A 26027-nucleotide genomic window follows, 5' to 3' on the forward strand; every position below is an offset into this window, starting at 1 on the left:
AGGTAATGAGTAAGTAGCTGTAGTGAAGGAAATTGAATTTCCCATTTATATGGTAATAGTGAGGAATGGAACCTGCCCCGGGCAGTTTCCTAGGTGAGAGTATATGAGTCAGGGACAAATAGTCAGGAGTTTTAAAATTTCCCTCAACCATTATTTTGGAAAATTAGGTAGCAAAATCCGTGTAGTCTGGACACACTAATTGTTGAGAGTTAGAGTGAAGTTAGTCTAGCTCAAGGACTGAGAGAAGGGTTTCTGAGATCCAGTTCCTGTCACTTAATTGATGGCTCTGTGACCCCTCTACTGTCCTTACAAGATGTAGAGCTTTTTCTGAGAGGTTATGAAGGCCTGAGACATGAAAGCACAGGCAAAAGAATAGAAGATAAAAGTTCCCTTATGTCTTCCACACATGTGGTTTGAGTACCTTTGTGTATTTTTAGAAATATATGTTACAATGTGCACTCAGAGCACATTAAAAATAATATTTTTATGCTCAATTATATTTATTGACATAAATATTTCAAATTGTATGTTCTAGATGGAATCCGTCAATTGGTTATAACTGCTTGTTTCTTTTAGCACTAGCCATTAGACAATCTTAGGTTATACACAAAATGTCTGTCCCTGGATAATAAATACATTACTGGATTAGGGAGTTTCCACAATAAAATGCTAACAAAATAAATCTAGGTAACATCCAAATTATTTTACTGTATAATTTTGTTAAAATGAATATATTTCTGTAATCATGTACTCTTACATGTACAGAGCGTTCAACATACATCATCATAGGCCTATAAACATCCCCCAAAGTAGTTACTGTTATTATTCCCTTTTTTACGGGTGAGGAAGCAAGCTCAGAGGTGGAGTGAGTTGCTTCAGGTCCCATAATTAGTAAGTAGCTGAGTATGAGCTACTTACTAATACTAATCTGCTATGAGCCTTTTGAACATGTAGGCAGTACTCTCTGGTCTGAGACCTTAAGAAATTTTTGCAGATTTTCCTTTTGTTGCTCCCTTTTAGTTTATGGAATATCCTTGCCCCAAACCTTGATTCCTGGGGTCTTGCTGGTTCAAGCTTCCTCTGTTCACAGGTCTGAATTGAGATCCCAGCCCCAGTCCTCGTCCTATGAAAAAGCAGGATTGTTGTCCATCTTCAGTTGCTGGTGGTTTCACATACCCTAGAGTTTTTTAAAATTCATCTACAAGAAAGTACCTCTTTGTTCAATATTGGGCCATCATGAAAACTGATCCCAGCACAATTTAATTTAACATCCTGTTGGTGAGAAGGATAAAACATATCCATTTCTGTTTAGAAAAGAAAATGAGGGCTAAATGTATAAAGCTGTTAGGAAAAAAACACAAAGATACTGTCCCCAAAACAACCACCCTCAGGAATATTAGAAACTCAGCTTGCTGGGAAACCTAGAAAGTGATTATGCTTAGGACTAAATATATGAGACATGAAAAGAAAAATTCTTGACATAGTCAACTAGCAAAACCACTAGCGGGGCATTTAAAATAAGAAAATAACATAATCAAAATAACATGAAACTATAGATGTATAGTACCAATTAAGGAACCTCAATGTAAGTACCACTTAGATCAAGAAATAGAATATTGCCAACATCTAGAAGCCTCTTCTTGAGCACAAAGCTCTTCCTTACCCCTCTGTAAAGGTGGATTTACAATAAATCATTTTCTTGTTTTTTTTTTTGTCGTTTGTTTGCTTTTGTTTTAACACCTAAGTTTATGTGTATATATAGTGTATATATGTATTTATTATGTGGTATGCATATAGTTTACATAATTTATATGCATATATGGTTTGTAATCAAATATATATGGGAATATATATATATATATATATTTAATTTTAACCAATACTCTAGAGAATGTCTGTGAGGTTTGTGAACTCCTAAAGATTAGCCAGACTTACTCATCTTTATATATTTAGTACCTAGCGTAAACCCTGACACTTAATGAGCTTGTAATAGCATGCAATAAATCTGTGTTGCATGCACAAAAATTATTAAGCAGAAACCTCAATTAAATAGAGTTGAGAGACCAGAAGAAGGAGTTCTCACACCCTGTGATGATAGCAGAGCCCAGCAGGAAGAAGAGAGACTTCTTTCCTGTCAAGGACTCAGCCAATGAAAAGCCATGGATTATTTGTAGCCTAATGAAACAGGAGGGAAGGAGGCAGGGCACAACCTTTAAAAGAATGACATAGCCATAGGACATGACAAAAACTGGTTAGGATTAACTAGATGCAAGATGGTGGAAGATTTGACTACCAGTAGAACTTGAGCCTCATTATACGCTCATTGTAATACATTAGCATGCTAAATGACTCACCCACTAGCACCATGACAGTTCTAAGGCTAATCATAAAAGGCCAAAAAGTGGGCAGTGGCCCAATTCCTGGAAATCTCCGCCCCTTACCTGAAATAATCAGAAGAATCCTCCCACTCATTGCCTATGAAATTATCCAGCCCAGAAAAACTAACCACGCCATATTTTGAGGCTCTCTTGCCTTCTGAGATGGCCCACACTCTGCCTGTGGCGTGTGTTTCTTTCTAAATACTCTCTCAATAAATCCACTTCTTACCTATCACTTTGTCTCTCACTGAATTTTTTCTGCGGCGAGACATCAAGAACCTCAAATTCACCGGGAACACTATAGCCTTTCCAACTTCCTTTTCCCCTATTTAAAATTTCCCTTGCCATGTGGGCACTTGCACGTGGTTCACTATGGTTGCAGACCCCAAACTGCAATTCTCCGCTGATCCTGAGTAAACCCATCTTTGCTGGAGAAACATCTGACAGTCTGTTTGTTTCAGGTCAACCTGAACAAGTAAACTGTAAGTTGTTAAATAAGAGATTATTATTTCACTTATCTTTGGAGATTATTTTGACTATGTGGTGGAATAATATGTGTTGAGATGTAAACTGATACTTTTTCCTTTAACATTTCCTAAATCCAGTTTTCTCCATTTCAACAGTTAGATATTCTGCCTACCTTGCCAGTAGGGAAGGGACAACACAGATAAATCAGATTACAAAAGAGGTAAATTCTTGACTAATCTATTTCTGTTTCCAGTAGTCAATGGATTTGGAAGATTAGATAAAGTGTTGTTCTTTCTGCTCCTTATTTTTCTTGGCCAGAGAAGAAAGAAGGTGAGAAGGCAAACGAGATTAGATATGAGACTGTCACTGAAAACTGGAGGCTAACACTTGCTTTTTTGCCTTCTTTGCCCTTAACCCTAGAATGACAGAGATCTTGGATAGGCTTTGGGGGCTCTGAAATTGAGGAGACCTGTGCTGTAGTGTGCAGGGTCTGCTTTATCCCTGCTTCTGAGAGCCAGTTGTCACATTTTTAGGAGTAGAGTGAGCTTGTTGGTATTACACCGGTGACTTGAAATCAGCCCTGGTGAGAGTGTTCCTTTCTGAAAATTGGCAAATGCTCTTCCATCCCACCTTGGAGAACTGGTTGTTAAACATTTATCAGCATCCTCTGGGCAAGTGCCTCCATTCCCAGGGGGAGCCTGGGAAAGTAGATGGACTGCCAAGGACTGGACATATTCTGAAATTACACATCAAGTGTAAAATTTGTGGTGTGATGTGTCCAGGAAGATGGGCTTCAGTCAACCACCCAGGGCTCCTGCCTATCTTTCTGTGCCATGCAGAGGAGTAGAACAATTTCTCTGCATGCAAGAGTAGGACAGAGGTGGTAAAGTATCTCAGACAACCCTAATAATTGACCTGAAGCCCCAGAGTGATATGGAATTGCAGATGAATGTTTTCTGAGCAACTTGGAGTGGGCATGGAAGTGATTGAATAAGGGCCAGTTTTGAAGGGTCTTGAAGTTGAGGCCAAATGACCTGCCAGAAACGCATCTCAAAGAATGCTGGTTTCGATAGACGATAACCCTACATCTCGAGCCTACTCTCTTCACCCTTCACGACTATATAAGCTCCTGGAACTTAAACTTGATCTCAGGGTGAAAGAAGAAGGTTTGAGACTAGGGTGGAACATGTGAGTCACCCACGTTGGGTGCAAAATTTAATGGGTTACCAAAGAACTCACTAATCAAGATAAATAATATTTTAATGCAATATATGAAAACTCAAAATTAACATAAAAGTGCATGGTGAAAAAAAGTCAAAAATTTAAGTGAACACAAGGTCAGTATTACCTAGTTTTCCTTTCATTTCAGGCTCTGCTATGGCTACTAGGGGAACTGTTACTGATGCTGCTTTAGTCTCCTCACTCCAGTGGAGGGGAGGTAGTTGTGGGGTGGCTGGAGGGCTTTGCATTGCATGAGATTTAGTTTCTGAATGCGAGTTTGAAATAGATAATGAACTGGATTCCAGAAAAATAAAATTCTATCTCTTGCACATGTGACTTGTGGGCTCAGACTTGTATTTCGTGCACATACATTCTGCTGTAAATCATCCTTGCATCTATAATTAAGTACTTTACAAATGTTGTAATATATTTTCATGTGGGATTAAATACATGGTTACTTGTTAGTAACAGTTGAGGTCAGGGAGGATTTATGTTAATTTTTTTAGGTGGTTTCACATCTGTAGGTATACAGGTACACCTTGTTTCGTTGTGCTTTGCTTTATTGTGCTTCACAGATGTTGCATATTTCATAAAATGAAGTTTTGTGGCAACCCTGCATTGAGCAAGTCTGTTGGTGCCATTTTTCCAACAGCATTTGCTCACTTCGTGTCTCTGTGTCACATTTTGGTAATTCTCACATTTCAAACTCTTTCATTATTATTACATTTGCTATCAGTGATCTTTGATGTTACTATTGTAATTGTTTGGGGGCACTACGAACCGTGCCCATATACGACGGTGAACTTTTTTTTTTAAGATTTTTTTTGATGTGAACCATTTTAAAAGTCTTTATTGAATTAGTTACAATATTGCTTCTGTTTTATGTTTTGGTTTTTGGCTGCGAGGCATGTGGGATCTTAGCTCCCAGACCAGGGATCGAACCTGCACCCCCTGCATTGGAAGGTGAAGTCTTACCACTGGACTGCCAGGAAAGTCCCTAAAACGGTGAACTTAATCGATAAATGTTGTGTGTGTTCTGACTGCTCCTCCGACTGCCATTCCCCATCTCTCTCCCTCTCCTCAGGCCTCCCTATTCCCTGAGACACAGCAATATTGAAATTAGTCCAGTTAATAACCTTACAATGGCCTCTAAATGTTCAAGTGAAAGAAGGCACGTTGAAAGCCGAGATAGGCCAAAAGCTAGGCCTCTTGCACCAAACAGTTAGCCAAGTTCTGAATGCAACGGTAAAGTTCTTGAAGGAAATTAAAAGTGCTGCTTCACGGAAGACATGAATGATAAGAAAGTGAAACAGCCTTATTGCTGATGTGGAGAAAGTCTTAGTGGTCTAGATAGAAGACCCAAACTAGCCACAACATTCCCTTCAGCCAAAGCCTAATCCAGAGTAAGGCCCTAAGTCTTTTTGATTCTGTGAGTACTGAGAGAGGAGAGGAAGGTACAGAAGAAAAATCTGAAGCTAGCAGAGGTTCGTTCATGAAGTTTAAGGAAAGAAGCTGTCTTCATAACATCAAAGTGCAAGATAAAACCTCAAGTGCTGATGTAGAAGCTGCAGCAAGTTATCCAGAAGATCTAGCTCAGATAATTAATGAAGATGGCTACACTTAACAACACATTTTCATTGTAGACAAAACAGCCTTCTATTGGAAGAAGATGCCATCTAGGACTTTCATAGCTAGAGAGGAGTAGTCAATGCCTGGCTTCAAAGCATCAAAGGACAGGCTGACTCTCTTGTTAGGGGATAATGCAGCTGGTGACTTTAAGTTGAAGCCAATGCTCATTTGTCATTCTGAAATTCTAAGGCCCTTCAGAATTGTGCTAAATATACTCTGCCTTTGCTCTATAAATGGAACAACAAAGCCTGGATGACCGCATGTCTGTTTACAACATGGTTTACTGAATATTTCAAGCCCACTGTTGAGAGCTATTGCTCAGAAAAAAAGATTTCTTTCAAAATATTACTGCTCATTTACAATGCACCTGGTTACCCAAGAGCTCTGATGGAGATGTATAATGAGATTAATGTTGTTTTCATGCCGGCTAACACAACATCCATTCTGCAGCCCATGGACCAAGTATTAATTTCAACTTTCAAGTCTTATTTTTCAGGAAGTATATTTTGTAATTCTATAGCTGCCATAGATAGCGATTCCTCTGATGGATCTGGGCAAAGTAAATTGAAAACCTTCTGGAAAGTATTCATCATTCTAGATATCATTAAGAAAACTCATGATTCATGGGAAGAGGTCAAAATATCAACATTAACAGGAGTTAGGAAGAAGTTGATTCCAATCCTCCTGGGTGACTTTGAGGGGTTCAAGATTTCAATGGAGGAAGTAACTGCAGATGTGGTGGAACTAGCGAGGGAACTGGAATTTAGAAGTAGTGCCTGAAGATGTGACTGAATTGCTGCAATCTTATGATAATACCTTAATGGATGAGGAGTTGCTTCTTATGGATGAGTAAAGACAGTAGTTTTTTAAGATGGAATCTAGTCCTGGCAAAGATGCTATGAAGATTGTTGAAATGACAACAAAGGATTTAGAATATTATGTGAACTTAGTTGATAAAGAAGTGGCAAGGTTTGAGAGGATTGACTGTAATTTTGAAAGAAATTCTACTGTGGATAAAATACTATCAAACAGCATTGCATGCCTACAGAGAATTCATTTGTGAAAGGAAGAGTCAATCAATGTGGCAAACTTCATTGTTGTCTTATTTTAAGAAATTACCACAGTCATCCTAACCTTCAGCAACCCTGATCAGTCAGCAGCCCTCAACATGGAGGCAAGACTCTCCTCCAGCAAAAAGATTACAACTCGTTGAAGGCTCAGATGGTTAGAATTTTTTTAGAAGTAAAGCATTTTAAAAAAATTATTTATTTGTTATTTATTTGGTTGCATCAGGTCTTATTTGCAGCAGATGGGCTCCTTAGTTGTGGCTCGTGGGCTCCTTAGTTGCAGCAGTCAGGTTCCTTAGTTGTGGCTCACTGGCTCCTTAGTTGTGGCATGCAAACTCTTAGTTGCAGCATACATGTGGGATCTAGTTCCAAGAACGGGGATCAAACTTGGGCCCCCTGTGTCGGGAGTGTGGAGTCTCAACTACTGCGCCACCAGGGAAGTCCCAGTGGTAAAGCATTTTTTAATTAAAGTATGTACATTATGTTTTTAGACATAATGCTATTGCACACTTAATAGACTATAGTATAGTGTAAACATAACTTTTCTATATGCTTGGAAGCCAAAAAACTTGCATGACTCCCTTTATTGGGATATTCTGTTTATGGTGGTGGTCTGGAACCAAACCTGAAATTATCTCCAAGTTATGTCTGTACCTGTGTGTATGTATACACATCTCTCTTTGTATATTTAGTAGTTTATTAGTCTGCCAGATTTTCTGGTACTAAAGTTAGAGTCACTGGTCTATAGTACTTATGATTCCCTTCAGCAATTTGTCAAAAATGACAGACATATATTTTGACCAACAATTCCATAAATTCATGCTTCACTTATTTTCTGTGTTGGGTAATGTCAACTTCCATCTATTATCAGCCTCTGCCATTTCTAGTAGGAATAAAAAAAAAAAAGCTGACATTTTATTGGTCTCAGTATGTGCAAGGAACTTTGAATATTCTGTTACATGAATTATCTCATTTAATATGGCAGCTCCATAAGAGACGGACTAGTAAAATGTCCATATACAGATGAAGAAACTGAGGCTTAAGATGGTCACATGTCTGCCTGGCTCAAAGCCCGTATGTATACTCACTGTGCCAAACTGCCAAATCTAGTGTCCTGATGCCTCACGATGGGGTCCACTGATGTCCCCTTCGCTCAGCTTGTGAATGTGTTTTCCTTTTGTTTTAGACCTAGAAGACTGTACAGCATTTCTAGTTCACAGGAGTTATATTATTTCTATCTGTTCTTATGAACATAATGTCTGATGAAGTATTAAAACTATGTTTCTCTATGAACAGTAACTCCAAAAAGAATGTCAACCGATAGTGCTGGTGATGAAAATGAATAGAAAATGAGAAAGTAAAAGAAAAGACATCATTATTCTTAGGCACAAAATGTAAGATTTATGGAACAGATGACAGATCGCATTGATGTTTGTGAATTGGATCAGGACTCTCTCATTTGCAAGTATCAGAAAACCCACTCAGGCAAGGTCTTGAGAGCTGAACTGGTGGTGCTGTGAGGGTGGGCCAGGATCTGGAGTAGCAAGAAGTGCTGGAGATGTAGGGATGTGAGGGCCACATGAGCCAAGTCCAGAATAGGGGAGCAGTCTAAAGGTCAGGGCTGCAGGGCAAGAGTAAGGTTACAGAAAGAAGGCAAGATAGATGACTAGGGTATGAGGGGATGGAAATACACTGGGAAATGGGGCATTTTCCCTCTATCTCTTTGCCCCAGGTGGGATTTCTGGCAGTGCCTGCATCTCCTCTGCTCCTGCTGTCTATGATAATGGTTGCCATGGTTCCAGGTTCTCCTGGGTGACCCAGCCCTGGAGCTCCTGTAACACCACCTCCTCCTTTGGTTCCTCAAGCCTGCTGGTATCAACCAGAAGCTTTATTTGGCTTCTCAGCTCTTGCCTCACTTGTGTTATCAGTTTCCTACACACAGTTCCCTCTGATTTAAATATTCAGAGTGGTTTCTGATTCCTGGTTGAATCTTGACTTATACACTGTGCTGCTGGTCTTTGACCTTTATAAACCTAGAACCCAATAATACTTTAATCATTAGTGGCATACACATATAGGACCATTAAGAACACTTAGCATGACCTTTTTCTTAAAGTGCCATATTTTGAAGTGCTTGAATCTTAAAGTAAGAGGTACCTGCTATATTTCATAGTCAAAAAAGAACAGTGAGGTTTTGGTAAAGATGAATCTAGAATACACATATGGGATGGGCTGAAGAGCAGAGGTCTGAGCATGTTAGCATGAGAAGAGAAAGGAGCCATTAGAAATGCTGGGAGGGTCTTTGATTGAATCAAGATCCTAGTGGTGGCATTTTGGGGTAAGAACATAAATGGGGAGGAGAATTTCTTCCTGAGGGACAAATAAAGGGAAGGAGAATAAAAGGGAGGGTGTTAGGTGAGAATGGTTTTTGCAGTAGGTTCAATGAAGTACTTCAGTATGTCTAAATGGAAACATAAGTTTGTAGTGGAAGTCACCCAAATGAATTCCCCAGCAAAGCCCAAAATAAGCAAAAAGTTTAATCTTTCTGTTTTCTCTCTTTCATTCTTAAATGTGCTTATGTATTATTATTGTCAAGTGAAGCAGTTGATTCTTTAGTTGGTTTTCTTGTGACATTCAGTGTCCTTTTAAAGGATCTTTTTATATTATAAATATGGCATTTTGTAGATTTTTGAAATCCCAGCTCTCCCTCCACCACCCTCATATTTGCCTTCACTCTTTTGCCCTTTCCTTTATTTAAGTGTATATGCTATTCTGTGCTCATTGCTTGGATAGGAATGTGGAAGGTGAAGGTTTGGTGAAATCAAATTGGTTTTCATTCTCTCCCTGGCATTTATTTTCCAAAATGCTAAGGCCCCAAGAAAATAAAAAGGCAGAGCTGGGGATAAGATCAGGGTAGATCTTCTCCAGCAGATACAAACATTTCAAATGAATTTGTAGTATCTGTGATTAAAGGTATCTCTGCCTTGCTCCTTAGGAAGAGCACTGGAGAGATGGCAAGATGCCATCTGTTTCTGTTTCCTTATTGGATTCTACTTATACACTCGTGCTGCCCAGTTTTGATCTTTATAAACTTAGACCCTAATAATACTTTAACCATTAAAAGTATACATATATAGGACCACTAAGAACACTTAGCACAGCCATTCTTTGAAGGTACCATATTTTAGAGGAAATGTGGCACCTTAGACAATCACACAGATGTCCTGTACCCCAATATGATATTGATGTAGAAAAAGGCTTAACCCTTAGAAGTCTCCCAGTAGTAGCAGAGATTGTGTTGGACCTGAAGGAGCCATGCAGACAGGGATGAGGCATGTCTCGATATTCCCTGCCTGTACTAAGGACCAGAAGGAGGCAATGGACACGTAATAAATGCCACTAGGCTCAGATGACACACAGGATCAGATGATCTTCTTTTGATGCTTAGGTGCCACAGAATTTAAACACACCTCAGGAGAAAGGGATAGGAAGCCCAAATTAACTGAGATTAAGAAAAGGAAAATAGTATGGATGTTCCTAAAAAATTAAAAATAGAACTACTGGATGATTCAGCAATCCCACTTCTGGGTATGTATTTGGATACCCAGAATTGAAAGCAGAATCTCAAAGAGGTATTAGTACTCCCATGTTCACTGTAGCTATTCACAATAGCCGAGATATGGGAACAGCCCAAATTTCCATCAACAGATGAATAAATAAAGAAAATGTGGTATATACATACAATGGAATATCATTCAGTCTTAAAAATAGAAGGAAATCTTACCATTTACAACAGCATGGATGGACCTGAAAGCCATTACGCTAAGTGAAATAAATCAGTCACAGAAGGACAAATGCTCCATGATTCCACTTCCATGAGCTATCTAAAATAGTCAAATTTATAGAAGCAAAAAATATTAATGGAATTGTGGTTGCCAGGGGATGGGCGAAGAGAAGAGGGGCAGTTGTTGTTCACTAGGTATAAAGTTACAGTTATACGAGCTGAGTAAGTTCTAGAAATCTGCTGTACAACGTAGCGCCTGTAGTTAACAAAATAGTATCGTGCACTTAAAAATTTGAGAGGATGGATTTCATACTATGTTCTACTCCAAACAAAAACAAAAAAACCCAAAAAACAGAAAAAAAAAAAAAACTAGACACAAGGAAACTTTTGGAGGTGATGGATATGTTTATTACCTTGATTGTAGTGATGATATCATAGTTGTATGCATGTATTCAAACTCATCAAATTGTATACATTAAATATGTGCAGCTTTTTTGTCTATCAGTTATGCCTCAATAAATCTGTAAAAAGAAAAGGAAAATAAAAAAAGAGAAGGAAGACTACTTTTTTCAGTGAATGTTTGGATTGTCCCCAAATCATTTATTGAATGATTTATCTTTTTCAACATTTGAAACACTCTTATGACATACTAAAGTATTTCATATACTTAGGTCTATGTTTGAACTTTCTTTTTTATTTTAATGAATTTTTAAATCAGTTTTTGAGCAGGAACTGTGTTATTCTTGATATTGTAGCTTTTAACTTATAACCAGTAGGGCTGGTTCTTCCATGTTACTCTCTTTTTTTCAGAATTTTCCTGTTTATTTTTGCTTGTTATGTTTTAATATAAACTTTAAGATTGGCTTCTTTAGTTATAAGTATCACTAGTATTTTTACTAGAATCAATTTAAAATTATGGACTAATTAATGGAGATTTGCACCTTTATTAGGTTGATTTTTCCTATTCAAGAATATGGTATGTTTTTACATTTTTTCATGCTCATTTTTGTGTCCATTACTAGTGTTTTATAGCTTCTTAATATAAATTTTGCACATTTTTTATTAAGTTTTCTGCTATGTGTATTAATTGGGGTCCTGGTGAGAAAGAGATAGCAAATACTCAAATGAAGTAATGGAGGAGAGTTTAATGAATGGGCTCTTTTCAAAGGTGTGGGAAAGGGTTAAGAAAACTCAAAAAGGGACAGTGAAATATCCAAAGATTAATGACAGTAGAGTAGCAAGAGGGGGAAGTAATGGTTACCACATATTGGAGGGAGCACTTATAGGAGAGAACTGCCTTACAAGAGCTGTAGGCATCTGCAGAAGGACAAGGAAAAATCAAGGAGGAGATACCTTGACCTTGCTCTTCACTTACCATCTGGTTACCTTCCATGCCCTTCCGTTGGACAAACCCAACAGAAACCAGAGAGCGAGGGAGACTGTTGACATGGCCCACAAATGTCAGCCTCCTTGGACACAAAGTAGAGTAGAGAAGGGTGCAATGGACTGAATGTTTGTGCCCCCCCCCCATTCATATGTTGAAATCCTAACCCCAAATGTGATGGTATTAGGAGGTGGATACTTTTGGAGATGATTAGTTCATGAGGATGAAGCCCTCAAAAATGGGATTAGTGCCTTTATAAAAGGGACCCTGAGGGCTCTTTCACCCTCTTTCTTCCATTTGATGATTCAAGGAAAAGTTGGCAGTCTGTAACCTAGGAAGGGGTCCTTACCAGAATCCAGGCAGGCTGACACCCTGATCTCAGACTTCCAGCCTCTAGAACTGTGAGAAATAAATTTAGGCTGTTTATAAACCACCCAGTCTATGGTACTTTGCTATAGAAGCCTGGACTAAGACAGAAAATGGTACCAGTAAGTGGGAATGCTGCTCTAACAAATACCTAAAAATGTGATTGAAACTGGGTAATGGGTAGAGGCTGGAAGAGTTTTGAGGTGGATGCTGGAAGAAACGGAGATTGTTGTGAATAGATTTTTAAAGGTGATTCTGATGAGAGCTCAGAAAGAAGAGAGCTGTAGAGAAAGCTTCCTTCTCCTTAGAGAATACCTAATAACTCATGAACAGAATGTTGATATAAATATGGACAGTAAAGGCTATTTTGATCGAGTCTCAGATGGAAATAAGGAATAGGTTATTAGAAACTGGAGGAAAGGTGATCCTTGTTATCAGATGGCAAAAAATTTGCCTAAATTGTGTTGGTGTTCTAGTCTTTTGTGGAAGGTAGAACTTGCCAGTGATGAAATTGGATATTTAGCTGAAGCGATTTCTAAGAAAATGTTGAAGGAGAAGCCTGGTTCCTTCTGACTGCTTATAGTAGAATGTGAGGAGACAGAAATGCTTTGAAGATAGAACCATTAAACAAAAATGAACCAGAGCTTGCAGATTTGGAAAATTCTTAGCCTATTCATATTGCAAAAGATAAGAAAGTGTGTTTGGAAGAGAACACTAAGGGATGTGAACCATGGAATTAATCAACCATCTCAACAAAAGCCAAGAATAGAGATGGGATTATACCAACGGAAAAACTGCCAGCTGGGACTGGCAGAGGAAATGGGACAAAATGAGGGAAGTCTGTCAAACTTCTTAGATCCTTCAGGACTGGACCATAGAACTATTTGACTACAAACATGCTATTGTCAAGACAACGGAAGAAGACCCTGAAGGCGATTCAGAAGATCATCAGAGTTCACTCCTAATACAGGCCCAGAATGCTTGGGTCCAGGGGACAGGACTATATCCACCTTGATTTCAAAGGGTGGGACCAAAGCTCAGTGGAGTCCTGGAGGTGTGACCCCCATCCTGACAGAGAACCATGGCATGGGTGGAGCCACTGCAGAGAGAAACAGCACAGGCAGTTCCTTGCCAAGCTTCAGGGTGATAGTGACACCCCAGTGGGTCTAGAAGGTGGGACCACCCTAGTGGGACTGAAAGGTAGAGTATGGAGCCAAAGAGGATTATTCTCGAGTCTTAAGATCTCATGAAGTTTGCCTTGCTAGGTTTTGGGCTTGCTAAGGACCCATTACTCCTTCCTTCTCTCCTTTTTCTCCCATTTGAAATGGGAATGTCTGTCCTATGCCTGTCCTACCATTGCATTTTAGAAGCACATGACTGGCTTCATTTCATTGGTTCACAGCTGGAGAGGAATTTTGCTTTAGTATGAGTCTCATTCATATCTGATTTAGATGATTTTTATGAGACTTTGGACTTTAGAGTTGATGCTGGAATGAGTTAAGACTTTCGGTTACTGGAATGGAATGAATATATTTTGCATGTGAGAAGGACATGCATTTTTGGAGCCAGGGCTGGAATGCAATGAACTGAATATTTGTGTCTTCCCAAAATTCATGTTGAAATCCTAACTGACAGTTTTTTTTTGTTTTGTTTTGTTTTTTTTTTTTGCGGTACGCAGGCCTCTCACTGCTGTGGCCTCTCCCGTTGCGGAGCACAGGCTCCGGACGCGCATGCTCAGCGGCCATGGCTCACGGGCCCAGCCGCTCCGCGGCACGTGGGATCTTCCCAGCTGGGCGTGAACCTGTGTCCCCTGCATCGGCAGGCGGACTCTCAACCACTGCACCACCAGGGAAGCCCCTAATTGACAGTTTGATGGTATTAGGATGTGGGGCCTTTGAGAGGTAATAAGGTCATGAGGGTGGATTTTATAAGGGATTAGAGTCTTCTGAAAGGGACCCCAGAAAGCCCTCTAGCCCTGCTTCTGCTGTGTGAGGATAGAAAGAGATCATCAGTCTGCAGCCCAGAAGAGGGCTGTCACTAGAACCTGACCACGCTGCCACCATCATCTCCACCTTCCAGCCTCCAGAACTGTTGAGAAATAGATTTCTATTGTTGATGAGCCACCCAGTTTATGGTACTTTGTATAACAGTTTGAACTGACTAAGACAAAGGGTAAAGAGTGGATCTGAAGGGGCAAATGACAGATATTTAGTGCACTACATATTTTATCTTTTCGTTAATACTGTACATGAAATATTTTGTCATCTCTCTCTGGTGTGTGTGTATGTATGTACTTCTGCCATCCTGAACTTAAACACTAAGGGAGATAGGTGATGTTCAATTATATAAGTAGTCACAATGAATGTGCTATCATAGGGGAGATAAAGGGTTCCTTGAAAACTTTAGTGGGTAGACCTGATGAAGTCTATGGAGTCATAAATATGTCCTGAAAGAGAGAGGTTTTGATTGATATCCTAAGGATGATAAAGTATTAGACAGGTGAAGGGGCGATAGTGGTAGAGTTTGGTAAAGAGAAACTGGAGGTGAAGGAGGTTTTCAAGTTAGATGAGGAATTTGAATCCTTCATTATTTACTTGCTGTTGGACCTTGGGTGAATTACCTAAGTTCTCTGTGTCACAGTTTTTCCATCTGTAAAGTATTTGTAATAATACTTACCTCACAGGGCTGTTGTAAGAACTAAATGAGAAATGCATTTAATTTTGGGGGGGGACAGTGCTTGCCAGATGATAAGTGCTCAGTAAGTGTTAGCTATTGTCGTTAATAATGTATAAGGAAGACCTGCAGTCAATAGAGGGTGAGACCCATCAGATGAAATCCATCAGAGTGTGTAGTGGGAGAGCATTAGAGGTTCAAATGGAGATGTAGAAAAAGATAAGAATTTGGAGAACTCATGACTTGATAATAAGTTTGGACCTTGTTCTGAGAGCAATAGGAAGTCTCCCTTAACACAGGGAAGTTACACGATCATATGTCTGTTTTAGAAAGTGCTACATTGCCAAGCTTCCTTGAAGTTAGGGGCCTGCATTGTGGCCAAGGGGACTTATTAGTCAGCGTTCTCCAGAGAAACAGAATCAATACCAGGATGTGTGTGAGTGCGTGTGTGCGTGCATGTGTGTGTGTGTGTGTGTGTGTGTGTGTATACAGAGATTTATTAGGAGGAATTGGCTCACATGATTATGGAGGCTGGTGAGTCCAGAATCTGCAGTGCGGGCTGGCAGGCTCGAGACATAGGGGAGTTGATGACACAGATGCAGTCTGAAGGCAGTCAGTTGGAGAATTCCCTCTTGCTCAGAGAGGCTGCTCTTTTTGTCTAATCACGCCTTCAACTGATTGGATTGGGCCCACCCACATTATGGAGGGCCAACTGCTTTTCTCAAAGTTCACTGATTTTAATGTCAATATCATCCAAAACCACCCTGAAAGTTGACGTGTAAAATTAAACATTACAGGGGGTGTTACGCAGAAGCCATGTGTGCCCCTTACAGGCTGGGCCTTAAACCCCAGTCCTCCATGCTTGCTTTCTTTGCTCCTTGGCAGATGGGAGGCAGAGGACCTGGAATAGGATTGTAAATCCTGGGGGATGAAGGAGCTACTAGATGGAAGGAAGCTGGGTCCCTGAAAGACTAGATGGAACAGAGCCTTTATTCCACCTCCATCTCTCATTGAACTGTGACATGTGTGAAAGGTAAGCATATATTGTGTTAAGCTTTGGGATTTGGGGGCTTGTTTATTAAGCTGAGAGTCAGGAGTTCTTTGGAGAGTGCTGTTGGTGTGCTGTTCCTCCTCCCCCCTTTCTTTGGAAGAGGGAAGAGTGTCAAGGAATGCTTGCATCTTGTGGAGTTTGAGAGAGGAAGTCATTCATGTTTTGATTCATGCCTGAGGAGTCCAAAGGTAAGAGATGCCTCTTTAACAGAGGTCCCAAAGGCAGTTAGTATATCCTGAGGCAGTCATTCTGGCAGCAGTAGGGAGAATGTGTTGAAGCAGGAAAATGCTAGAATCAGGGAGACCAGTTAGGAATTTGTGGTTCAAGTCTAGGCAAGAGATTATGTTGCTCTGGACTAGGTTGGTGCAGTGGGTGTGCAGAAGATGCCTAAATTAATCATGTTGTGATTAGTAATAAATGTTCAGTGCCCTATCAAATTATCTCAATGCAAAGTCCAAATTTCTTTATTTTCCAGATGAAATCGAAATTGATTGTTTGGATTTATTCCACAGTAAAGGAAAACTTATGAAATATGATGGTATTTCTGGTTTCCTATTTCAGGTCCAATTAAAAAAGAGGGAGTCTTAGGCAAGGTTGAGGTGATAATGCTTAATTGGGAGGCACATCACAGTGCAGCAAGACAGAAGGAAAGAGATGAGGCAGAGAAAGAGAAGAAGCAAATTTGAGGTGATATGCCAAGTTAGCCACTGCTCTGTGGCTCTAAAGAAAAAGCGTGCCTCAGAATAATGCATCCATCAGAAGTAGGATTAGGAAGGAAATTTAGACCAGCTCAATGATGCCTACTGCCTCTCTGGGTTAAAGGTTAACCCACAGGAAATTTACTACATCATCCTACATCCTCGCTAGGGTATTGCTGTGAGTGATGAAGGAAAGCACGAGGAGAGGAATGGACGGTCAGAAGCCAGGGGTGGAGGAGGGGAGAATAGTCAGCAGTCTGCTGGAGGAGAGGCAGTTAACGTACCTTCATGAGAGGGTTTCTGAGGGCCTGCCCCAAAAACCCTTTAGAGGAGAATCAGCCTTGGATACCAGAGGGCAGTGATACAAGATCACAACTGTACTCTGGGCCTGACCTAGCAGGAGAGGGGGTGAGCAAGGAAGAGAAAGGAAGCTAACTTCATCCTACTTACCTGCTGCAGACATCCAAGCCCAAAGCATGTTGGAGCTGGGAGAGGGGAGAAGTTATAACTTGAAAGGAAGGTTTCAGTTTTGTGGTTAGACTAGACTGGACTGGACTGGACTTTTTACTGTCTGAATGAGGGCAGAGGATTTTTTAGTTGAGCAGGACCATAAACAAACAAACAAACAAACAAATAAAAATTTGAAAAAATAAAAAAGGAAAAGCAAAGCAAAGCAATATTTTCTTGGTATTTTGTTCAGGGTGGACATTAATGAGTCTAGAGAGCAAGTTAAAAGTCTGTTTAAAAAAAAATTTTTTTCTACACCATCATATCCATCTTGTAAAATCAACTAGGTGTACTCTTAAGCATTCTGCTATATTGCTATGAAGATCTTCCTTATTTGGCTCTGTTAAAACGCTGCATAAGAAGACAAAGACATCCATCAATTATCACTCATGATGCCCACGGTCTGAATTAGTTAATACAATTTGATACCACTTTATCAAGCAGGTTCCAGCTATAATAGGGACTCAGGGCTAATAAGATATTCTAGGGGTAGGAATTATAAAAAGAATAGTATGGACCCTAAAACACTGAGTTGTCTGGAGGAAAGTGTGTGTTGGTGGAATATTTGGGCAACCAAAGTGAAGGGGGGTGATGATGCTGAATCTGGCCTCTGTACCTAACATCGAATTAAATCTTGGAGACAGAATTTTGGGTGAAGTAGAAAAGAATAGCTTTATTGCTTTGCCAGGCAAAGGGGGCCACAGTGGGCTAATGCCTTCAAAACTATGTGTCCTGACCTGGAGCGGGTAGGAGGAGTTTTATAGTAATGGTTCAAAGAGGGCATGATCGGCTCATGGACATTCTTCTGATTGGTTGGTGGTGAGGTAAGTGGGAGTCAGCATCGTCAACCTTCTGGTTCCAACTGGGTCTGGGGTCTGTGTGCTTGTGGGCAGCATACAGTTAACTTCTCCCACCAGGTGGGGCTTTCAGTATCTGAGAAACATCTCAAAAATATTGTTATATATATCCTTTGAGGGGGAATCAGGACCCTGTCCCAAGGCTGCACTATTGTTTCTTGACTGTTCCTCCCTTGTCTCTGCATCCCCTCCCTTCCCTAATTAACAACTGTTTGAACCTGTCTGTTGGAACTCAGGGAAGGTCAGGAGGCTGAATGAGACCTATTTCCTGTAATTAAGAAATGGGGGACACAGAAAGGCTTTTGTGCCCAGGAGTCCCAAAGGATCCTACTCAGTTTCAGTGACACTAGGCACCTGGGTAGGGTGAAAGTAAGAGGATAAGAAAGCACTGAGGACAGTCCAGGTGCTCTGTTTCATCCGTTCTGCAGAGGGGCGGCCTCAGTGAAGCCCACCTCATTCAACCCTTGTGGTTACTTGTTCAGCACGTGTCCAGAGTAGTGACTGTGGCAGAAAATCTGGAAGTTGACTCCCAGTTCCTCAGTTTAAAACTTTAGAACTTGCAAACTGTGCAGGAAGAGAGTTCTTAATACATATTAATGGTTTGATTATTCAGGTGGAGAAGGAGTGAGGATGAATGCATTGAGGCCAGTATTCTGATATCTGACTTTTGTGCTGTGTGTAAATTTGGTCACACACTTGAAGCATCAGAGGGAGAATCATAGGACAGCAGAAGAGAATTAAATAATTCATCAGTTTCTCAACCGACCTTTGGCATAATTCAGAAGGAGCTCATAGAAGGCTCTGAATAAATCCTGTTGAATAAATAAACTGGGAACTACTGATTATGTGAATTGGGAGAAAGATTTAAATTGTAGAAACTGCAATATTTCCAGCAAAATATCCACAAATTTCAAATTCACCTGCAAATAAAGGAATAAATTTATCTATAATGAATTTGAATGATTTCTCGCTTGGGGTTATTTTATTTGGTGTATTTTACACAGGGAATTCAGGACTGTAGATGGGCAACACCTTTCTGAATGCCTCTGAGTAAGTGATTATTCCATGTTAATTGTCCATAAGGGGCAAATAGTAGACCCAATAACTTGTATTGGTTAACTGGAAGTTTAATATTATTGTGATTATTTAGTTCTTTGAGATGTTTAGGAGACATTTTGTGTTGCAATAGTTATTATTGTAATTTGTGACTTAATTAATATAGTCAGTTAGTTAATCAGTTTCAATAAACATAATGTAAGGAGAATACCAGTGTCCAATTAGTAGATGTAATGATTCTTGACTCTCCTCCAGAGGGCAGCAAAACCACATAGCTCAGTTCTCAAAGATCAGGATAAAAATCTTAAAAAGCATGTTCACAGACATTCCCTGACCTGATCATTCATATTAGTCCAACTAATAAAACATAACATGTGCTGATATTTGTATCGGCATTTTATGGAAGTTTAGCCTTTCCTTTGTGAGATGAAAAAAAAAAATCTTCTTTTTCATTGTAGGTTATACAAAGGAACTATACTTGCTTGGCGTCTCAAAATGCATTGTTCAAAAAGGCCAAATATTTAAGTAAGTTACTGTGATTAACCAAGAAGTAAGAGCTCTCCCTGCCCCGCCCCTGAATAGAATGACTTGATTTGTGAGCAGATAATGGTTGTGCTTGCTTTATTGGGGCTATTTTGGAAATTCCCTTTCTTTCTACAATCTATCCTAGGTAGAAAACCTTCAAAAAAATATGTCCCAGAGTGAAGAAAATTTGAAGATTGGTCACAGGGAAATAGGGAAATGGGAGAGAGTTGAACACATCCCTGCCCAGCTCTATCCAAGGGGATTTGGTCATTTTCTAGATTAGATTTTAGATAAGGCTTGACATCACCACTTACCACATCTTTTAGTACTTTCTCTGTTTCTCCAGGCACCATTCTTGCACTTAGAAGTTAGTCAGTGATTCTGGTAAAGGTGTTACCTAACAGTGGTTCAAAATATTTCTTCCCTCTGGTGTATTTTCATTTAATAGAGGGTTTGTGAAGATTAGAAGCTTTTCAAGGCATAAAGGAATGGATTATAGAATGGTAGCATTCTGGTCCTTAGCAGGTTTATCTTTTGTGTATAGTAGGCTTTTACTAAATAGTTATTAAATGAATGAATAAAGACCTAAAAGGATAAATGAAAGATATGGCTGCTCTTCCATCTGTCCAAAGTACAGAATAGAAATTCTCTTCCTTTTTTGTGAGGCTAACTTTAATGGGGTAAAATTTAGCTTATTATTAACAGAAATAGTGTAGGTAGATGATTCAGGCAAAAGTATTTGATGATTCTTCATTACATTATATTGAATACATTGAATAGGGGTCAAAAACAGTTTAATAGCATGGTAGCCACCATGAATGAGCTTAAAATTTGAATTTTAGGGTTCTCATCTTTCAACTCTTTAAAGGTTTTGTTAAGAATTAGTGTTTGTATTTATCAAACATGTATTCTTTGCAAATCCCTGTGCTAGTCCAGTATTGAAATTTACTACACAGTGTAAAAAGAAGAATAAACCATAACACTGTCTTCAATGAATTTATAAATCTCCCTGGAGTCTCAAGACTAGCACACATGAAAACATTGGTAACCACAAAAGGTATAGATTATTAATGCAGTCGAGTGTGTGGCATGCTCTAGGATTAAAAGGTTTCTGAAGAAGGGAGGTCAACACAAGTTAAGACCGTGGGGAGGGCTACACACAGAAAGGGGCCTTGAGCAGACTCCTAGAGTGCAGGTAGGGTTCAGATACAGAGAGAAAGGGAGGGTGTGCTGGGGAGAACAGCTTGTACAGAGATGGTGAAGTGATGAGCACTGTGCTTTCAGAAAACAGACCTAGAGAAGAATTGCAAATTGGGTAATAGGGCGAAAGTTGGAGAAGTGATTTTGGGCCCGCAGTATTGCTACTGAAATCTCAGTCTCTGTACACCAGCACCAAATCACAATCACGGAGACAGAGTTTTAGTTGAAGAAGAAAAGAGTAGCTTTATTTCTTTGCCAAAGGAGGCCACAGCAGGCTAGTGCCCTTAAGACTGTGTCCTCCTTGAAAGGGTTCAGTGAGTAAAACTTCATAGTGTTAGCTCAAAATAGGTTTTTTTTTTTTTTTTTTTTGTTTTTTTTTTTCATTTTTGGCCATGCTGGGCAGCATGTGGGATCTTAGTTCCCTGACCAGGAATCGAAACTGTGACCCCTGCAGTGGGAGTGCAGAGTCTTAACCACTGGACAGCCAGGGAAGTCCCCAAAATAGGGTTCTTGATAAGGATCAGGACAGGTGCGGGGTCTGTATTCTTCTCTTCTCATGGAACATTTCAAAGCCATCAAGGAGGTCCAGAGATGGGCTCTGGTGGTCTCCGGGGTTATTGTACCATGACCTTCTCTTCTGGAATGAAGAATGCTTTCAAAGAAGAGGAGTGTTAGGGAGTGTTTCAAAGAGGAAAAACGCCAGGTGCCTGATATAGCTTTAACTAATAAGTAAGCTACTTTAAGCAATTAGGTGTAAAGGAATCATTAACAAAAGAAAGAAAAAAAAGAACATATAGAAAGAGGATGTGAAAGTGAAGCATAAGGTGATGAAGACCTAGCTAGTCTAGTCAGTTTTAGCTATAACAAAATAAAGGTTTTTTCAACTGAAGTTATAGAAAAAGATGAACAATATAACATTGTTGAGTAGGAGGAGAATGAAAGGATAGTCATGTTTCCAGAAATGTGCCTCTCTCCACTTCCATTGCTGTGGAAACCACCAAGAGCCTGTGGAAAAACGGTGAGAGGAGGAATGTTTGAGGGGTGGATAAAGGACAGTGGGACCTGTTTACTTCTGAACTGTGAATATTACAGTTACTGTGCTGAGTTATATTTTCAAAGCTATATTATGATGTATTTTAAGAAAGGAGGCTTAGAAATAATAAATCTATGTCTCAATTTCTATGCTAAGTGAGTATTAGTGATAGATTCCAACCTGAATCCCATGTATGTATTATAGTCACTAGAAATCCACTTAAAATAAAAGATGAGAGCCAATGATAGTACAGTTGTATTTTTCACTAAGGAAATATTTCTAACATCAAACACTGGTGAACTAAGGGTTTGCTGGAAGAAAACATACCCCTTAATAGAAAGCCAACACATTTAGTCGGGAACATTTTATTTCTTCCAAATGGAAACCCACTACAGAAGCAACATTGCTATTTTTTTTTTTTGAAATGTATTTTGCAGAAACAGGCACAGGATATTTTTATACATCAAACTAATGTCTTTGCCAGGTTGCAGTTGTGTACTTTCATGATATGAGTAATATCACTAACAATTCATCATTTCTAAACTAGATTTCAGTTGAAGTTGCCAATTTACCATTTTAATGACATATTTGAAAAGTTATTTTCTTGTAGAAAAGTACAAGTAAGTAAAATAAAATAGAATACATGGATGGAAATATACCACAAAATTCTGAGAATAGGAAAAGTAACTTCTTAAAGTTCTGGAGTTAGAGATACTTAAGCACCTAACAGAATCTGGTAAATGTCAGTGGGGAGCTATCTTGTTAATACCCAGTTCATTCATTTCCCTTTCTCTTTCCCTTTCTCTCTCTCTCTCCCTTGCCTCCATCTCCAGGCCTTGTTCTCTAATTGTTCCAGATCTTCAGTAGAGAAAATCATACATGTTTTAAATTTGCATTTTATTCTCAACTGTGATCCTTTTTTCCTTTCTCACTTTATACTGAAGCCATTGCAAGAATTTGATTTTTTTCTTAGATTGTCTCAGAGTGTGTCACTTTTTGCTTTTCTTTCTTTTTTAAATGTTATCTTTTTTTTTAAAACAGATACATATATCCACTCTTTTTAGATTCTTTTCCCATATAGGTCATTACAGAGTACTGAGTAGAGTTCCTTGTGCTATACCGTAGGTCCTTTATAGTTATCTGTTTCATGTAGAGTAGTGTGTGTATGTCAATCCCAATTTCTCAATTTATCCCTCCACCCCCTTTCCCCTCTGGTAACTGTAAGATTGTTTTCTACATCTGTGACTCTATTTCTGTTTTGTAAATAAGTTCATTTACATCATTTTTTTAGATTCCACATATAAGTGATACCGTATATTTGTCCTTCTCTGTCTGACTTATTTCACTTAGTATGATAATCTCTACTTGTATCCATGTTGCTGCAAATGTCATTATCTCATTCTTTTATGTGGCTGAGTAATATTCCACTGTATATAAGTACCACCTCTTCTTTATCCATTCATCTGTCAATGGACATTTAGGTTGCTTCCATGTCTTGGCTATTGTAAGTAGTGCTGCTGTGAACATAGAGGTGCATGTATCTTTTTGAGTTAGAGTTTTCTCTGGATATATGACCAGGAGTGGGATTGCTGGATCATATGGTGGTTCTATTTTTAGTTTTTTTAAGGAAACTCCATACTGTTCTCCATAATGGTTGTACCAATTTACATTCCCACCAACAGTGTAGGAGGGTTCCCTTTTCTCCATACCCTCTCCAGCATTTATTGTTTGTAGACTTTCTGGTGCTGGCCATTCTGAATGGTGTGAGGTGATACCTCAATGTTGTTTTGATTCGCATTTCTCTGATAATTAGTGATGCTGAGCATCTTTTCATGTACTTTTTGGCCATCTGTATGTATTCATGGGAGAAATGTCTATTTAGATCTTCTGCCCATTTCTTGATTGGGTTGTTTGTTTTTTTGACATAGAGCTGCATGAGCTGTTTATGTAATTTGGAGATTAATCCCCTGTCAGTCGCTGTTTTTGCAAATATTTTCTCCAGTTCTGTGGGTTGTCTTTTTGTTTTGTTTATGGTTTCCTTTGTTTTGAAGATGCTTTTAAGTTTAATTAGGTCCCATTTGTTTATTTTTATTTTCATTACTCTAGGAGGTGGATCAAAAAATATATTGCTGTGATTTATGTCAAAGAGTGTTCTGCCTGTATTTTCTTCTAAGATTTTTATAGTGTCCAGCCTTACATTTAGGTCTTTGATCCATTTCGGGTCTATTTTTGTGTATGGTGTTAGAGAATGTTCTAATTTCATTTTTTTTTTACATGTAGCTGTTCAGTTTTTCCCAGCACCACTTGTTGAAGAATTTGATATTTTTTCTTAGAGTGTCTCAAAGTATGTCACTTTTTGTTTTTCTAACTTCAAACAATACTATATTATTTGACCACTTTTAATTTTTATTGTTATAACGTTTTCTTCATAAATAGCCTTATGTTACCTCTACCTTTTATAATATTGAACAGCAAAATTTATATAATCTTTTCTTTTTGTTTTCTCCTATCACCCCAAATAGCCCATCTCCCACTTTCATTATCATCAAAAGAAATTTATATGCCTATATTGTTTCATTTTGTTTTCTAAAACAAATAAATTGTATATTTAAAATAACTTTGTAATTTAAGTACTGCAGTACTGCAGGTATTATTCCTATTTTTAAGATTTGGAAGCTGAGAGATGAGAGGTTATGCCAACCAACAAATATTTATTGAACATCTCGAATGGATCTTGGGCAGCCCTCAGTGCTATGGGGAACAAAAGAAATATCATAAGTATTTGGAATATTTTAGTAATATTTCCTGATGCCAGATTCGCAAGTAGCACTAGAGAATATGAGTTTTCTCATACACTTTATTCTTAATGGTCATGAGAGTAGAAAATAACAAAGTTCTTTTGAGACTGTAGACTGCCCACTAATGGTAGCAGCAACAGCACCTAATTTTTTTTATTTTTTATTTTTTGCGGTACGCGGGCCTCTCACTGTTGTGGTCTCTCCCGTTGCAGAGCACAGGCTCCGGATGCGCAGGCTCAGTGGCCATGGCTCACGGGCCTAGCCGCTCCGCGGCATGTGGCATCTTCCCGGACCGGGGCACGAACCCATGTCCCCTGCATCGGCAGGCGGACTCTCAACCACTGCGCCACCAGGGAAGCCTGCACCTAATTTTTTTTTAAAGTTTTTTTGATGTGGACCATTTTTAAAAGTCTTTATTGAATTTGTTACAATATTGCTTCTGTTTTATGTTTTGGTTTTTTGGCCCTGAGGTATGTGGGATCTTAGCTCCCCAGCCAGGGATCGAACCCACACCCCCTGCATTGGAAGGTGAGGTCTTAACCACTGGACCACCAGGGAAATCCCCAACAACACCTAATCTTTATTGAGGGCTTAATATATACCAGTCAATTTTATAATCACTTTTTATATATTTACTTAATTTTTCATTAAAACAATCATATGATATAATCATATTAATATACTGATCCATAAGAGATAATGTAGCAAAAAAAAAAAAATTAAGTGACTTGCTAATGGTGACCCAGTTTGTAAGTGATGGAGCCATAGATTTGTACCAGGGCAGTCTGTCTCTAGAACCAACAATCATAACCACATTTACCTTTCATTACTCTGTGTTTCCTCTATACTCCCCACCAAGCTCACTCTGGTTAGGGTCATGACTATCTCATGGCATGCCTTAGAGGCATTACAAATTGTTTTGTATCAGAGACTTTCCTAATTGTTTGGAAATGGGCAAAAATCAATAATTGAAATGGCAATTATTAAGAATTATTGTTGATCACAAAATATATACAGTATAGTTGGAGAAATTAGATATATAGATGCAATTGATGTGCAAACTAGCCACCTATACTAGCATTGTATACTGATATATGAAATCTCTAAGGAGTGTAGCACCGACAAGAATTAGGGAAGGAATTATTGGAGAGGGATCTGGAGTGTCTTGATGTACACAAGGAATATCTTCTGAGAATGCTGAAGAGGATGTAGGTTTTTCAGTGGCACTGCTGGTTGGGTGAGGCGGGAGATGGTGAGCGGAGCATGAAGACACAGGGAATGTGCTATTTGGAAGCAATAAAAAGTGATGAGTGCCACTTCCAAGGAGAAGCT

The 26027-nt window shown here is 39.1% G+C and overlaps 1 protein-coding gene across 15 annotated transcripts in view; it reads left to right on the forward strand.

Annotated features, from left to right (window-relative positions):
* CHODL (chondrolectin) overlaps positions 1 to 26027 on the forward strand; it is a 523451-nt gene that overhangs the window by 171588 nt on the left and 325836 nt on the right. For 8 of the 15 annotated variants that reach the window (XM_049709921.1, XM_049709925.1, XM_049709915.1 and 5 more), the window contains one exon: positions 15856 to 16003. The exons of 4 other annotated variants lie outside the window; for them this stretch is intronic. The gene's annotated coding sequence lies outside the window, so the exon portion shown is untranslated. Of the gene's footprint in view, positions 1 to 835; positions 892 to 2545; positions 2861 to 3001; positions 3067 to 15855; positions 16004 to 26027 lie in introns of those variants that run through there. 3 more of the 15 variants (XM_049709924.1, XM_049709919.1, XM_049709923.1) reach the window with 3 other exon arrangements.

Source organism: Orcinus orca, chromosome 5, assembly GCF_937001465.1.
Source record: "Orcinus orca chromosome 5, mOrcOrc1.1, whole genome shotgun sequence".
Lineage (NCBI taxonomy): Eukaryota > Metazoa > Chordata > Mammalia > Artiodactyla > Delphinidae > Orcinus > Orcinus orca.